Here is a 15,538-nt window from a genome sequence, read left to right on the forward strand (position 1 = left end):
TATTCATAGCTAGCATTAGTGTTCAAGAACTATGATAAGGCATCCCCCTACACACCTTTCAGGCATTAGCAATACAGAACAAGCTAAAATGGGAAAATTTATATTCATGCTACCAATACGCATATTGAATACTGTGAACAAATACCCATAATAAATTGGCTTACATTGGTATCGCAGAAAGTAAGCCAGGACTTTGAAGATCTTCCAAGTTAGTTAAATGAATTTGGTTAGGATAAGATACTTTTCTCGAAAGTGCTAATAAGTCATTAGAGATTTATAAATAACTGGACAGAAAAAGGAGGGGACTAAAATAGCTCTAATGTTCATCCCGCAGACAAGATTTTAGGACAACCTGTACATGCATGTGTCTCAAGACCTGCCACAACTCAGCTGACCAACCACCCACAGTCTACCTCCTTCTTTGTCCCCAACTCCTCTCCAGTCCTTCGCTTGGTTCCCTCTTTTCTCTTCCTTATCTATTAGCATGACCAAATCATTGTTTTCCGGTAGTTCAGCTGTGTGAAAACACTACCATTGAAACCAAACCATGCTTCTGATTTCCACATAGGTCCCTTTGGTCCTATTGGAGCAAACGGACATGGAACAGATATAAATACAAACTACAACTCACAAAGACATTAAAATCAGTGGTCACATCTATGACAAATACTTCTCCCCAAAGATGCAGGAGCATCTTCGGATAACACCATTGATGAATGACATGAACTTGTGACTTTAAGCTTTTAATGAACTAATTTTTTTTTTTCAGCTTTCTGGAGGTATAACTGACAAATAAAAGTTGTATATGTTCAAGGTATACATATATGTGCACTCTGTGAAGTGCTTACTACAATCAAGCTAATTAACATATCCATCACCTCACCAAACTGTGTGTGTGTAAGAATAATGAAGAGCTCAAATCTCAAGTATACAGTAACATCACCATTAACCAGTTACCACACTGTACATTAGGTCTCCAGAATTTACTCATCTTGAAACTGAAAGTCTGTACCCTTTGGCCAGCATCTCCCATTTCTTCTACCCCAACCCCTGGCAATAGCCCTTCCACTCTGTTTCTATGAGATCAACTTTTTTAGATTCCACAGGTAAGTGAGCTTGTGCAGTGTTTGTCTGGCTTGTATCACTTACCAGAATGTCCTTCAGATTCATGGCAAGTTCGCTTTCCACTTTTAGTGCTATTAGGACTATTACCTTGTATTTTCTTCTCAGTTCTCCAGTGAAGTTTTCAAAGGTTGTGAGAAGGGCAGACTCATTCAAGCTCTCTGGCACAACTTCTCAGGATGGAGTGAAGATGCCTTATGGACAACAAACATAACACATTGCATAAAACTAACCGCTTCTCCATCCTCAAGGCCTGAGGTCCCCCCAATGCCCACACTGTGACCCTGCCCAAGGCCACCTCTCTGGAGGATCTCCTCAGTTCCACGCCTTCGACTATCAGCTTCTCACCCTCCCTCTCGTCTGAGCTCTCGCTAGTGGCAAACAAGTTCCCAATGGACTGTCGAGCATCCCCGTCTCAAAACCCACCCAATTCTTTTCTTCCCCATCTAAACCGCTCTCTTCCTTTCTATACCCTCAGCTATGACGTCATCTCACTTCTTCTTTCTTCTCATACCCACCCTATTCACTACTGATTTTCCCTCTGAAAATTCTGGAATCCAATTTCACTAAATCACTCAATGAATATTTGGATGTTACTAAGCACAAGGAGTTGTGTAATGGGGCCAACAGGCCGTGGGCAGTAAAGAGGCAAGTGTCCTTTAATCCCCCTGCTCCTGCTACCCCGGTCTCCCTGTGGATCCCCGGACACGCCAGGCATATTCTCGCCTCAAGGCCTTTGCACCTGAGGTTCCTTCTGACTATAGCACTTCCCCATATATCTGCACTAAGGACTTCTCTGGCCACCCAATCTAAAATTTCAACACAGCCTCCCAACTTTTTAAACCTCTTTCCCTGCTTAACTTTTTCTTAGCTTTCCTCACATAGAACATACTACATGTTTTACTTTTCTTGTGCATTATCCGTCTCCCCACTGGGAGGTCAACTCCAATGAGGTCAGGCATCTTGCCTGTTTTCTTCCCTACAATACCCCTGCCACCTAGAAAAGTGTCTGGCATGGAGTAGACACTCATTAAACATTTGCTGAATAAATGAAGGAATACCCAGCTCCTACAAATAAGATACTGGACATGCCCAAAGGAGATCTCGATAAAATAGATAAGAATTGATTTCAGTTCTCTTATTCTGATTCTCTTACTGGTGAGGATAGAGGTAGAGAAGCAACACAAACTTTAGAGACCTAAATACCAACTATATAAACAGATAAATAGAAATTAAGAAATTTGGTATTTTAAGATCTGCTAGAACTACTTTTGGGGGAAAGCTCTAAACATACTAATTTTTAGAACTTGCACCACAGCAGGAAATACCAGTTACCAACTTCAAGGTGACAAAACGAATAGGAAAATTGTGTTAAAATTATATCAAAGAATAGTCAATCTTAAAATAGTTCATGCTCTGTGGTATATATATAATAAAGGTGTTTTTTTAAGAAAAATTAATAACCTAGGTTTAAATATCAACTTAGATTATTTTTATTAAAAGGAAAAAGAAAACCAAGAGAGGTAATAAATACTAATTGAGAGAAGGATGATCCAAAAGCCAAAAGGTCTAAACTAGTAATAAGAGATATGCAAATAAATGATCATATATGAATGATGAACTTCATAGGACACCGTAATTTGTATTCTATAATAGAATTATCATAAACTAGAAATCTCACTAGAGATCACATTCCTACTCTGCAGAACTTGGAAGAGCCAATATCCAGCCTCTTTGAAATAAAAATATAAATTAATAAAATTAAAAACATAAGATATACTCTCAACTGTGAGAGATACTTTATACAAGTTAGTATCTTGTTCTTCTCACTGTACTTATATTTAGGTGTGTTCATTTATTTGAAAGGTTTGGATGGATATTTTCTATAGGGTCACATTGTTTCAAGAGCAAAAGATTTTTAAAAATCAGTGAAGGAACCCAGGTACAGCTCCATCCTCCTCTTCCAGACTCAAGGCAAACAGCACTCATGCCTGAATCTTCTGTGGTGTCTATACCCCAAGTCAGGGCCCAAAAGAACCACTTAGAAGGGATTCCAGATAGCCTCAATTAGGCACTGATGAATGACCATTACATTTCCTTCTTTGCTGACTGTTCTGCCCTTTCTGGGACATTTTATTTTCTTCTTCTTCCTCCTTTATAGCAAATTTGTAGCAAAAGCCCAAAGCACAGGCTTGAATTTGGACGTATCATATCCATGCACTACCCAGGGTAAAGCAGGGCATCTACCAGCACAGATACTAGTTATATCCACCAGAAAGAGAAATCCAGGAACACAGCATAAACAACCTGGTCAGCCCTTGAATTAATTATATGGAATTTGTGACCCTACTAACTAGGATCATCCAGACGGATGACTTCATGGACGTGGAAGTAGCCTGACACACAGAACCCTTCTCTGAAGTGGCGATGCTGGTACAGTGCTTTACCAGTACCCAAGGTATGGCTCTCCAGAAGAACCCGTGCTATGTCATGAAAGGCTACAAGTCCTAAGTGATGTCCTTGGCTAGGTTCTATTTCCATGGTAACTGCATACCTCTTTTAACCAGCACTTTTCAGCATTCTCAGAAAAGAGTTAAAGCTACACACAGAGAACATCGCAAAAATGAACACAAACATAGTAACGGTCATCTCCAAAGAAATGCGAAATCCATGTGTTTGTGGGTGGCTGGCAGACGGGGTGTGTCCTTGCTCTCACAAGAATATAGCTTTCTTTATTTCCATGATAACTGAAGACTTTGGCAATCTGAGGAGCTTCTGAACTTGTTTGGGGTGGCCTCCAAGGCACAAGTTTTAGAGAACACAGTTTGGTGTTCACACTGCATTTTTAAACTCATATTTCTGGTAAAAACAATTGTTAACGCTCGACAAGAAGCAATCCTATGGTTAACAGCCAGGTCGCCTAAGTTAAGGCATTTTTTTTAAACATTGCTCTGAAGCGACACCCTGTGGCACAGAATGATAAAGGCCAACAGAATAGCATCTTCACCAAAAGTTCTCCTATGTGATATTTACAGCACTTCCTCACTGCCAAGTCCTTTGTTTATTCTACCAACGTTCATCAAGTGCCGAGAATATGAAAAATTAAGGACCATCTTTACCATTGAATTACTCAGTCTGATGGGAACTGCTAAAATATCTTTGGTATGCATTAATGCATTTTAAAAATCTATAAACCAATTGACAAATATTTGTGACCACGTATAATTGCTTATTCAAATATGGAATCATGCAGAAGTACATCATTAAATGTTGGGTTTTTTTATAAGTTTCTTACTCGGTTACCTTGGCAAATACAGAATGCCTCTACATGGGAGGCACTGAACTAGGCATTCACAGCACTGAATGGAATGAAGGAGCTAAGCACCTAACTCCTTTCTGATTCTGGGGGCCTCTCTAAGAAGGCAGATGAGGGCAAAATGCTATACCATAAATAAAATTACCCTGCTTGCTTTCAGTTCTGGAAGCACAGCACATCAAAAGTTCTCGGGTAAACATTAAAACACAAGTAAGGCTGGGTGCAGTGGCTCACACCTGTAATCCCAGGACTTTGGGAGGCTGAGGTCAGAAATTTGAGACTAGCCTGAGCAAGAATTAGACCTGTGTCTCTACAAAAAAATAGAAAAATTAGCTGGGCATGGTGGCACATATGCCTGCAGTCCCAGCTACCCAGGAGGCTGAGGCAGGAGGATCACTTGAGCCTAGGAGTTTGAGGTTGCTGTGACCTATGATGATGCCATTCACTCTAGCCCAGGTGACAGAGTGAGACCCTGTTTCAAATAATAATAATCATGGTGATGATGATGATGACTATAACAAAGACTTCCTATCCCCAAAATTCCCAGGTAATTTGACAGGTGATTTCTACCAAACTTTTAAGAAACAGTTACCTTATTGTAGATGAACTTTCCCAGTAAAGCAGAGAGAGAGGTGCTCAGCCTCCCTCCACAGGCTGCTGTGACACTGATTTCAATGATAGCAGGAGAAAAGCTTAAGTCTGTTCCTCATGAATGTAGATGTAAAGCTCATTAATAAATTATGAGCTAAAAACACCCAAGAGTATATATTTTTTTAAACGCACCAGGATCAAGTGAGGTTCATCCCAGGAACACAAGTGTGGTTCGACAACATAATACCTATCAGTGTAACTTGCCACATTAATAAACAAAAAAGACCACCCCTCTACTCTTTGTTTCTATGCGTTTGACTTTTTAAAATTCCACATATAAGTACAGTCATGCAGTGTTGGTCTTTCTGTGTCTGTCTTACTTCACTTAACATAGAAGGGTGGTTACTAGGGCCCAGTGGGTGGAGAAAATGGGAGATATTAGTCAAAGGGTACAAACTTTCAGTTATGAGTAAGTTCTGGAGACTTAATGCACAGCATGATGACTGCAGTGAATAATAATGCATATGGACTTAAAATCTGCTAGGAGAGTAGATCTTAACTATTACGACACACACAGAAAAGATAACTATGTGAGGTGATCAATATGTTCGTTAGTTTGATTATAATCATTTAACAATGCATATGGACATCAAAACATCACCAATACATACCTTAAATATATACAATGTTTATTTGCCACCTATACCTCAATAAATTTGGAAGGAAAAAAATGAACTAAAGGAGAAAATTCATTTGATTATCTCAGTTGATGCAGGAAACACATTTCGTAAAGTTCAATACTATTTATGATTCAAAAAAACTCAGAGCAAACTCTGAATGGAAAGGAACTTCTTTAACTTGGTAAAGATTATATACCAAAAATATACAGCAAGTATATATTTTACTTAACAGAGAGACTTCAGATTCATTTGTTACAAAGTTAAAAATAAGAAAAAAATGCAGACTTTCACTGCTATGTTTAACATATACTGAAGATACTAGCCAATGCTATGAAGAATGGAAAACAAAAGATCTAAGTATCAGAAGGGGAGAGATAATCTATTATTTTTTGCAAATAATAGAATCATCAACTTAGAACCAAGAGAATCAACAGAGAAATTATTATAAGAGCCCAGAAGGTTGTCAGATGCAGGATTATAACAGTCAAAAGCATTTCTCTGCTTTAGCAGTAGCAAATTTAAAAACAACAGTAACAAAATCATAACAAAATCACAAATATCTAGGAACTAACATCAACAATACATAAGCCCTTCATGGAGAAAACTTTAAAATTCTATAAAACACACAGACAATACAAATCAATGGAAAGACATTTCGTTCTCTAGCTAAAGAAATCCTGTATTATTGAGAATTAACTTTTAAGTACACTAGATCAATGAAAAAATCAAAATAAAAAATAGAAAATATTTTAAACTAAATAACAAATGTTATATATTAAAGAATATTTCAAACTAAACAATAACAAATGTTATATATTGTAGAATATATTATATCCTACAATGTCGGATTCACCTAAAGCAGTACTTAGAAATGTACAGCATTTTGTGTTAAAACAGTAAGTAATATATGATAATATGACTTTTTGGTCGAAAAGAATTTCACATGACTAACCACAGAAGAAAGATTGATGAATTAGAATTCACTAAAATTAAAACCTTTTATCAAAACAGCAATTATAAATTCATATACAGAGAGATAAGTGCAAACCACAAAGCAGAAGATATTTATAACATATATAATCAAGGACTCATGTCCAGAATATACAAAGAATTCCTAGGAATCAATTTTGTATTTGATTCCACTACTTTTTTTCCCCACTTGTGCGTTCTGAAAAAATACTGTACGTTCAGAAGAGCTTGTCAGATGTGGGCAGTTTAAAGAAGGATTATAAAGCAAACATCTGCAAAGTGGATGGTGATTTGTAGATATTTATTGTGTTACTATTTGAAAAACAATTTATAACTATTTGAATCTTTCTGATACATAATTTAAAATGTAAAGAAAAAACACGCAGTTAAGAAACACCATAAAGAGTAGAGAGGTGTTATATTAATTCATTATGTTATATTCTACACAACATTATATACCGTATCATAGACAACACTGTGAACTAGACTGGAAACTTTCATAGCACTGTGATTATGAGAAAATGAATTCAGAAGTTTTAATAATTTGTCCAGACAACCTTTTAGAACACTTCTTATAAATTGCAAGTGACCTACACACTTGGGGATGGAATAAGCTCTAGACCAAATCCTTAGGTGCCCCCACCATGCCCTCCTCTGAGACAGGAGAGGAGGTGTGAACAGCTGGTGGATTCTGGTCTCAGGCTGTATTTTCCTTGGCACAAGCGGTTCTGGTTCCCGAGTGAACTGAATGAAGCCCCCGTTTCTCCTCTTAAACTGCATGAACACCTACGTGGACCTCTGCTCACCCCATGGCCTGACAATAGTCACTCTATAAAGTGATTTTATCTGCTCCAATGTAACAGCCCAGCCTGCCAAAATCAAATCTCATTGTATTCTATAAGAAAAAGTTTATTATTCTCTCACCTCTATCTTCCAAGTTTTGCAGCGTATGTTTGAAGCTAGTACTCTCCAGTAATGACTCTTGGTTCACAATCTTAAAAACAAAACAGACCACAAACATATGTATTTTATGGCAAAATAAGAAACAAGTGGTGCTGTGTTACCCCTTAATATTAATTCTGGAAAACCAGATGAATTACCAACAATTAAGTAGTGCCTTATATACATTTTCTTCATCTTCTGAGTGCTCCGAGGAAGAGAACTTGCTTAGTGGGTGAGGACCTCGAAGCCCTAAGTGTTAGAAAAGTTTCAAGTGAATAAATACACCAAGTAAAACCTGTAAGCAGTAACATTTCACTATCGCTCTAGATATTAAATCTCATCATCAAAAAAAAAAAAAAAGAAACACAGTCCTAAATAAAACAAAAAACTACTGACTGTATCTTTCTGGGCATAGATGCCTATTAGGTTTGTGGCTCTGTAGATAAAATGAATAGCCTGGTACCTCGACTGGATCAGCACCTTCAGTAGCTGCCCATCTGGCCCAACTACATTGGTAAGGATTCTTCAACCTCAATCTTGTGATTCTTTCCCTGCTCTCCCTCAGATACCCCTTCCTTATTTCCTTTTATTCTTTATGAATTGAAATATATATATATATATATATATATATAGTGTAATGATTATCACCATCAAATTAATTAATACATCACTACTCACGCTGTACATTAGATACCCAGAACTTGTTCATCTTATAACTCAAGTTTGTATCCTTTAATAACTCCCATTACCCCACCTCCCAGTCCCTGGCAACCGCTGTTCTACCCTCTGCTTCTATCAGTTCGACATTTTTAGAATCTACATATGAGATCACATGGTATTTATCTTTCTGTGTATGGTTTATTTCACTTAGCATAGTACTCTCCAAGTTCATCCATGTTGTCACAAATGACAGACTTTCCTTTTTTATGGCTGAATAATATTTCTGTGTGTATGTGTGTGTACACCACATTTCTTCATCCATTTATCCATTGATGAACATCTGTGATGATTTCATTTCTTGGCTCTTATAAGTAATGCTGCAATGAACATAGGGGTACAAAATTCTCTTTGAGATACTGATGTTATTTCCTTGAGAAGGGGGATTGATGGACTGCATGATAGTTCTATTTTTAACTTTTTGAGGAAACTCCATAATGTACTCCACAATGAGTATACCAATTTATATTCCCACCAACAGTGTACAAGGGTTCCCTTTTCTCCACACCCTTGGCAATACTTATCTCTTATCTTTTTGATAAGAGCCATCCTAACAAGAATGATATCACATTATGGTTTTGATTTGCATTTCTCCAACAATTAGCAATGTTGATCACCTTTTCATATACCCATTGGTCATTTGTACATCTTCTTTGGAAAAATTTCTACTCAGGCCCTTTGCCCATTTTTAATTGAATTGTTTTCTTGCCATTGAGTTGTGTAAGTTCTTGATATATTCTAAATACTAACCCCTTATCAAATATAGAGCTTGCAAAAATTTTCTTCCATTGTGTAGGTTGCCTTTCCCTTTTATTGTTTTCTTTGCTGTGCACAAGGTTTTGAGTTTGATGTAGTCCCACTGGTTTATTTTGCTTCTGTTCCCTGTGCTTCTGGGGTCATCAAAAAAATCATTGCCAAGAGCAATGTCAAGGAGTTGTTTTTTCCCTCTATTTTCTTCTAGTAATTTTACAGTTTCAGATCTTAAAGCCTTTAATCCATGTTGAGTTAATTTTTGTATACAGTGTAAGACAAAGGTTTCATTCTTTAGCACGTGGATATCCAGTTTTCCCAATACCATTTATTGAAGAGACTTTCTTTTCCCCATTATGTATTCTTGGTGCCCTTATCAAAGAGTAATTGATTGGATGTGTGGGTTATTTCTGGACTCTCTATTCTGTTACCTTGGTCTATGTGTCTGCCTCTATGCCAGGACCATCTTGTGTTAATTACTATAATTGTTAAATATAATTTGAAATCAGGAAGTGTGATGCCTCTGGCTTTGTTCTTGCTCAAGATTGCTTTGGTTATTAGGAATCTTTTGTAGTTCCACATGAATTTGGCGATTGTTTTTTTCTATTTTTGTGGAAAATGCCACTGGACTTTTAATAGAGATTACATCAAATCTGTAGATGGCTCTGAGTAATATGACATTTTAATAATACTAATTCTTTCAATCCATGCACGAGGACTATTTTTCCATTTCATGTCGTACAGGTCTTTCACCTTCTTGGTTAGATACATTCTTAAGTATTTTTCTGAGCTATCGTAAATGGTATTTTCTTGATTTCTTTTTCATATTGTTCACTGTTAGTGTTTAGAAACACAACTGATTTTGTTGTTGTTGATTTTGTATTCTGTAACTTTACTGAATTCATTTATTTTAATTCTAACAGTTTTTTGGTGAAGTCTTTAGGGTTTTCTATTTATAAGATCATGTAATCTGCAAACAGAGACAATTTAACTTCTTCCTCTCAAATCCGGATGCCTTTTATTCCTTTTCTTGCCTAACTGCTCTGGCTAGGACTTCCAGTACTATGTTGAACAGAAGTGGTGAGAGTGGGCACCTTGGTCTTACTCTTGATCTTAGAGGAAAACCTTTCAGCTTTTCATCATTGAGTAGGATGTTAGCTGTGGGCTTGTCATATGTGGCCTTCAAGTTGAGGTACCTTCTGTACCTAATTTGTTGAGTTTTTTAAAATATAACATGATGTTAAAATTTGTCAAATGCTTTTTCTGTATCTACTGAGATGATTCTATGAATTTATCCTTCATTCTGTTAATGTAGTTTATCACATTTATTGATTCGCATATGTTAACCATCCTTGCATCCCACTGATAAATCCCACTCGAACATGATGTATGATCCTACTACTGTGCTGAATATGGTTTGTCAGTATTCTTTGAGGCTTTTACATCTATCTTCACCAGAAATATTGGCCTGTAATTTTCTTTTCTTGTAGCATTGGTATCTGGCCTTGGTAATAGGGTAATGTTGGCCTTGTAAAATGAGTTTGGAAGTGTTCCATCCTCCTCAATCTTTTGGAAGAGTTTGAGAAGGATTGGTACTAATTCTTTAAATGCCTGGTGTAATTCACCAGTGAAGCCATTTGGTCTTAGACTATTCTTTATTGGGAGGTTTGATTACTGATTCAATCTTCTTACTCATTATTCAGATTTTCAATTTCTTCATATTTAGTCTTGGAAGGTTGACTGTTTCTAGGAATTCACCCATTTCTTCTAGGTTGTCTAATTTTTTGGAGAATAATTTGCCCAGTTCATAGTACTGTCTTATGATCCTTTGTATTCCTGCGGTGTATGTTGTACTATCTCCTTTTCCATTTACAAATTTTATTTGAGTCCTCTCTCTTTATCTCTTGGTTAGTCTAGCTAAATATTTGTCAATTTTGTTTATCTTCTCAAAAAAACCAACTCTTAGTTTCACTGATCATTTCTGTTGTCTTTTTAGTCTCTATTTCTTTTATTTATGCTCTAATATTTATTATTCCCATCCTTCTGCTGACTTTGGGTTTACTTTGTTCTTTTCCAGGTTCCTGAGGTGTGAAGTTAGGTTGCTTTAGATTTTTTTTTTTTACTGTAGGTACTTAATTGCCACAAAATTCCCTATTATTATAATAACACTGCTTTTGCTGTGTCCCATAAGTTTTGGTATATTGTGTTTCTGTTTTCATTTGTCTCAAGATACTTTTTAGTTTCTCTTTGATTTTTTCTTTGATCCACTGTTTATTCAGGAGTGTGTTGTTTAATTTCCACATATTTGTGGATTCTCCAGTCTTCCTCCTATTACTATTTCTAGTTGCATACCCTCATGGCCATAAAAGACATTTGAGATTATTTAAAGCTTATCAAATTTGTTAAGATGTGTTTTGTGGCCCAACATATGATCTATCCTGGAGAACGTTCAATGTACACTTGAGAAGAATGTGTGTTCCACTGTTGTTGAATGGAACGTCCAGCATATGTCTGTTAGGTTCATTTGGTCGACAGTATTATTCAAGTCCACTGTTTCCTTATTGATTTTCTGTCTGCATAATCTATCCCTTTTTGAAAATGGCATGTTAAAGAACTTTACTAGGTTTCTATAGCTGTCTATTTCTCTTTTCAGTTCTGTTAATATTTGCATTATATATTTAGGTGCTGTAATGTTGAGTGCATATATATTTACAATTGCTCCACCCTCTTGATGAAGTAAGCCCTTTTACCATCATACAGTGATGATAGGTGCTGTAATGTTGAGTGGATATATATTTACAATTGCTCCATCCTCTTGATGAAGTAAGCCCTTTTATCATCATACAGTAACCTTCTTTGTCTCTTGTGACAGATTTTGACTGAAAGTCTACTTTGTCTGATATAAGCATAGCCAACAACTGTGCTATCTCTTGGTTATCATTTGCAGGGAATATCTTTTTCCATTCCTTCACTTCCAGTTTATGTTTGTCCTTAAGGCTAAAGGGAGTCTCTTATAAACAACATACTGTTGGATCTTGTTTCTTCTATCCATTCAGCCACTCTGTGTCTTTTGATAGGAGAATTTAATCCACCTATATTTACAGTGATTATTGATAAGGACTTACTACTGCCATTTTGTTAACTGTTTATTGACTATTTTGTAGTCCCTTTGTTCCTTTTTTCCTCATCTTGCTGTCTTCCTTCCTTTTCCTCTTTAATGCTATATTTTTCTCTCTCCTTTTTTTTTTTCTTTTCTCTACTTGTTTTCTTCCAGTGGCAGCTCCACTAAGAAGTTGTCAGTGAAGTGTTTACTAAGTGTCATTGTATGCCTGGCAATGTGCTAAGCTGCAGAATAACAAAGGGGAACAATACGATATCACTACTCTTAATAAACTTAAAAGATACAGACAGTTAAAATAAAATACAATGAGAGTTAAGATAAAGCTTCTAAGTCAAGAGTTGGCAAACTCTGGCCCCCAAGCCAAATATAGTCTGCTACGTGATTTTATAAATAAAATTTTATGGAAACACAGCCACAGTTGTTGATTTACATCTTGTCTGAGGTCAGTTTTGTGCAATAACTGGAGAGTTGAATAGCTACAATAGAAACTATATGGATCAAAAAACAAAAACTACTTACTATCCGGTCCTTCACAGACAAAAGTTTACCAACCCCTGCTACAGGTCATCATTTGAGTCGTCTTGCTTCTTTAAAAGAGGAAGAACACCAGCAATTCTTATACATAAGCTGATCTCCAATGTCAAAGCAAAATTAAAACACAACATCTTCCATCCTTCTCTAATAAAGACATTAAAAGGGAAGAACAATCTTACCTTCACACTTTCTTCAATAGATACTAAAAGAAAAATGTTTTGTTTATCTCAAACTACTTTTCCCAAAATACAATTTTTTCTGTGTAAGACGACAGAAAATCATGTACCTGTTTTTTTCGCAGAATCTTCAAGAGTTAAAAAGGCAGAACTACTTGGGAATTTTGTTTCAGAAATTTGCGGAGGCATGGTGTCATTTTGCCTGGACACGTCTTTCCGTAATGGTCTTAGAAGTTTAGCCTAAAATACAGAACCTTTTTAAAGTATTAGTATTCATAATCATTCAAAACAAAAATTCCAAGACATTTTATTTATTTTTGTAGAGACAAGGTCTTGCTATGTTACCCAGGCTAGCCTCAAACTCCTGGGCTCAAGTGATCCTCACACCTCCCCCTTTCAAAGTGCTGGGACTACAGGCACGAGCTACTCTGTCCAACCCAAGACGTTTCCAATATCCTTTTAAGAAACTTAAAAATTGGATTTACTCCATTTGAAGATAAATGTGAAGACCACAGATCCCTGAATCAGAAGAACATTAGGTCATATTTCAATTGATAACTTTAAATTAGTGGTTCTCAAACTGTGGCCCAGACTGGAGCATCAGCAATACCCGGGAATGTGGCAGAAATGCAAATTCGCAAACCCCAACTATAACCTGCTCAATCAAAAACACTAGGGATAGGACTAAGGAATCTGTGTTTTAGCAAGCCATTCTGGTCATTCTGATGACCACGAATGTTTGGGAACCACTGCTCTAAATCAGGGGCCAGCAAACTACAGCCGCTGCCTGTTCTTGTAAATAAAGTTTTATTGGAACACAACACATCCATTTCTTTCCATGTTGTCTATAGCTGTCCTCTGGCTACAAAGGCAGAACTGAGTAGTTGCCACTGAGACTGTACGGCTCTCAAAGCCTAAAATATTTTACTATCTGGCCTTTTACAGAAAAAGTTTTCCAATCCCTGCTCTAAATTATTCTCATATACAGAGAAAACTGTATTTAGAATACTAATATTTGCACAAGACCAGCAATGTCCTCATTGAAAATCAGCATAGACTTCTTGACAGTTGCACAGTCTACGTTTATGGATTTCTGAAGCTGTGATGTTTCTTTGGTGCTTATTTAAGACAAATGCTGTATTTATTAGAAACTGTTCTTTTGGCCCATTTCTAACTGATAACTCATTGTTTCAGGCTGAACTGGTCAATGAATAGTTAAGAGATTACTCTGGCTCACAGGTTTAGCCTACCTCTGTCCTTCCAGGACATGAGAGCCCTTTAGATTCACATAGGGCAACATGCCCCAGGCTGACTCAAGAAAGCAGACAGAGCTATGGCTGGAGTGCCACCTGCATGGTATTTCTGCAGGGGCAGGCAGTGTGCTGTTGACACCCTCAGAATCACAGCAGCTGCCCTTTATAAAATCCCTAGGTATGTGGCACTATACTCTGTAGTCCTTATATATCTCATTTGATGAGAAACAAAAACCAACTGCTGAGAGAGGTAATTCAGCTAGTAAGAGGCAAAATTTGGTTTTGAATGAGTGCAGACACTGAAAACCAAATTCTTAACTACTCTGATGTAACAAAAAGGATAAGTGAAGAAAAATTAAGAAAGCTTTGAGGCTTTATTCAATATTTATATAAGCTTAAAGGCATCCCAACCACTGACAAAGGAAATAAATGATTAAATCATTAAAAGCTTTGGAAGTGACATGTCAACAAACAAAACTAAGGGAAGAACTTAATGAGTTTACTTTAAAATGTAAATTCAAAAGAGCATATATTTGTAGGAAATTGGCCCAGATTTTTAGCATCATTCATAGGAAACATCCTTTGGCAACGTTTGGGAACAATGAAAAAAGATCCGAAATCTTTACCCAAGATTCATATGAACTGTTCAGAAGTCCTTGCAGTTTCTATTGGCAGTGATTCACATACCAGTAAACCAATGGTTTGTTATTCTCGTATTCCTGAAAATTACTTGAGAAATAAATGCAGTCTAACCCACAGGGCATGTGGCAGCCAAGATAAAATTTACTTACTTGGTCTTTCTTGTGGTCATGGTCACTGCCACTACTGAGAGGGAAAAGTGGCAAGACTGAAATGAAAGAAAACAAATACATGCTGGATACGTTGACTTACAAGACATAAATTCATTTTCCCCCTTCCAACATGCAAATACTAAAAAGCAACTCCCACTTATGTTCAAATGTCTAAAGTTCCCTTTCTAATCATTCAACCTTGTTCCTCACCACCCAGAATGAATTCTCTGCCCCAGACCTGCCCCGAATGTCACTCTCATATCCTTGTTTTGTCCTTGTAGTTTTTCCTAACTAATAACACTTCCCTGTCTCCTCTTCAGATCCTACGCTTTTTCCCAAGCATCAGCTAAGGTCCCACCCGTCTCTTCCTTGCAGATTTTCGTGATGATTCCAGCTCATGCCAGATTCCTTTCATCTGAACTCCTACTCCATTTATCCATAGCTCATATTTAATTGCTGGTTAATCCCATATTCTTCTGTTTCATGTTTCATTTCGCCTTTCCAATGTAATTATAGCAGGGAAAGATACCTCATGATCATATATTTCTTTGGTACCTTTTCCTACCACATACTAAA

At 36.8% G+C, this 15,538-nt stretch overlaps 1 protein-coding gene across 20 annotated transcripts in view; it reads right to left on the bottom strand.

The window, feature by feature from the left end:
- The window catches only part of LOC123638275 (putative ankyrin repeat domain-containing protein 19), a 77,340-nt gene that overhangs the window by 61,728 nt on the left and 74 nt on the right, over positions 1–15,538 (bottom strand). For 10 of the 20 annotated variants that reach the window (XM_045551775.1, XM_045551780.1, XM_045551782.1 and 7 more), the window contains exons 2-7: positions 14,963–15,018; positions 13,029–13,172; positions 12,728–12,886; positions 7,779–7,869; positions 7,603–7,672; positions 1,213–1,316 (exon numbers count right to left, since the gene is read on the bottom strand). The gene's annotated coding sequence lies outside the window, so the exon portion shown is untranslated. Of the gene's footprint in view, positions 1–413; positions 608–1,212; positions 1,317–7,602; positions 7,673–7,778; positions 7,870–12,727; positions 12,887–13,028; positions 13,173–14,962; positions 15,019–15,538 lie in introns of those variants that run through there. The other 10 variants (XM_045551786.1, XM_045551778.1, XM_045551777.1 and 7 more) reach the window with 8 other exon arrangements.

The sequence above is a fragment of the Lemur catta genome, chromosome 5 (assembly GCF_020740605.2).
Source record: "Lemur catta isolate mLemCat1 chromosome 5, mLemCat1.pri, whole genome shotgun sequence".
Classification (NCBI taxonomy): Eukaryota; Metazoa; Chordata; class Mammalia; order Primates; family Lemuridae; genus Lemur; species Lemur catta.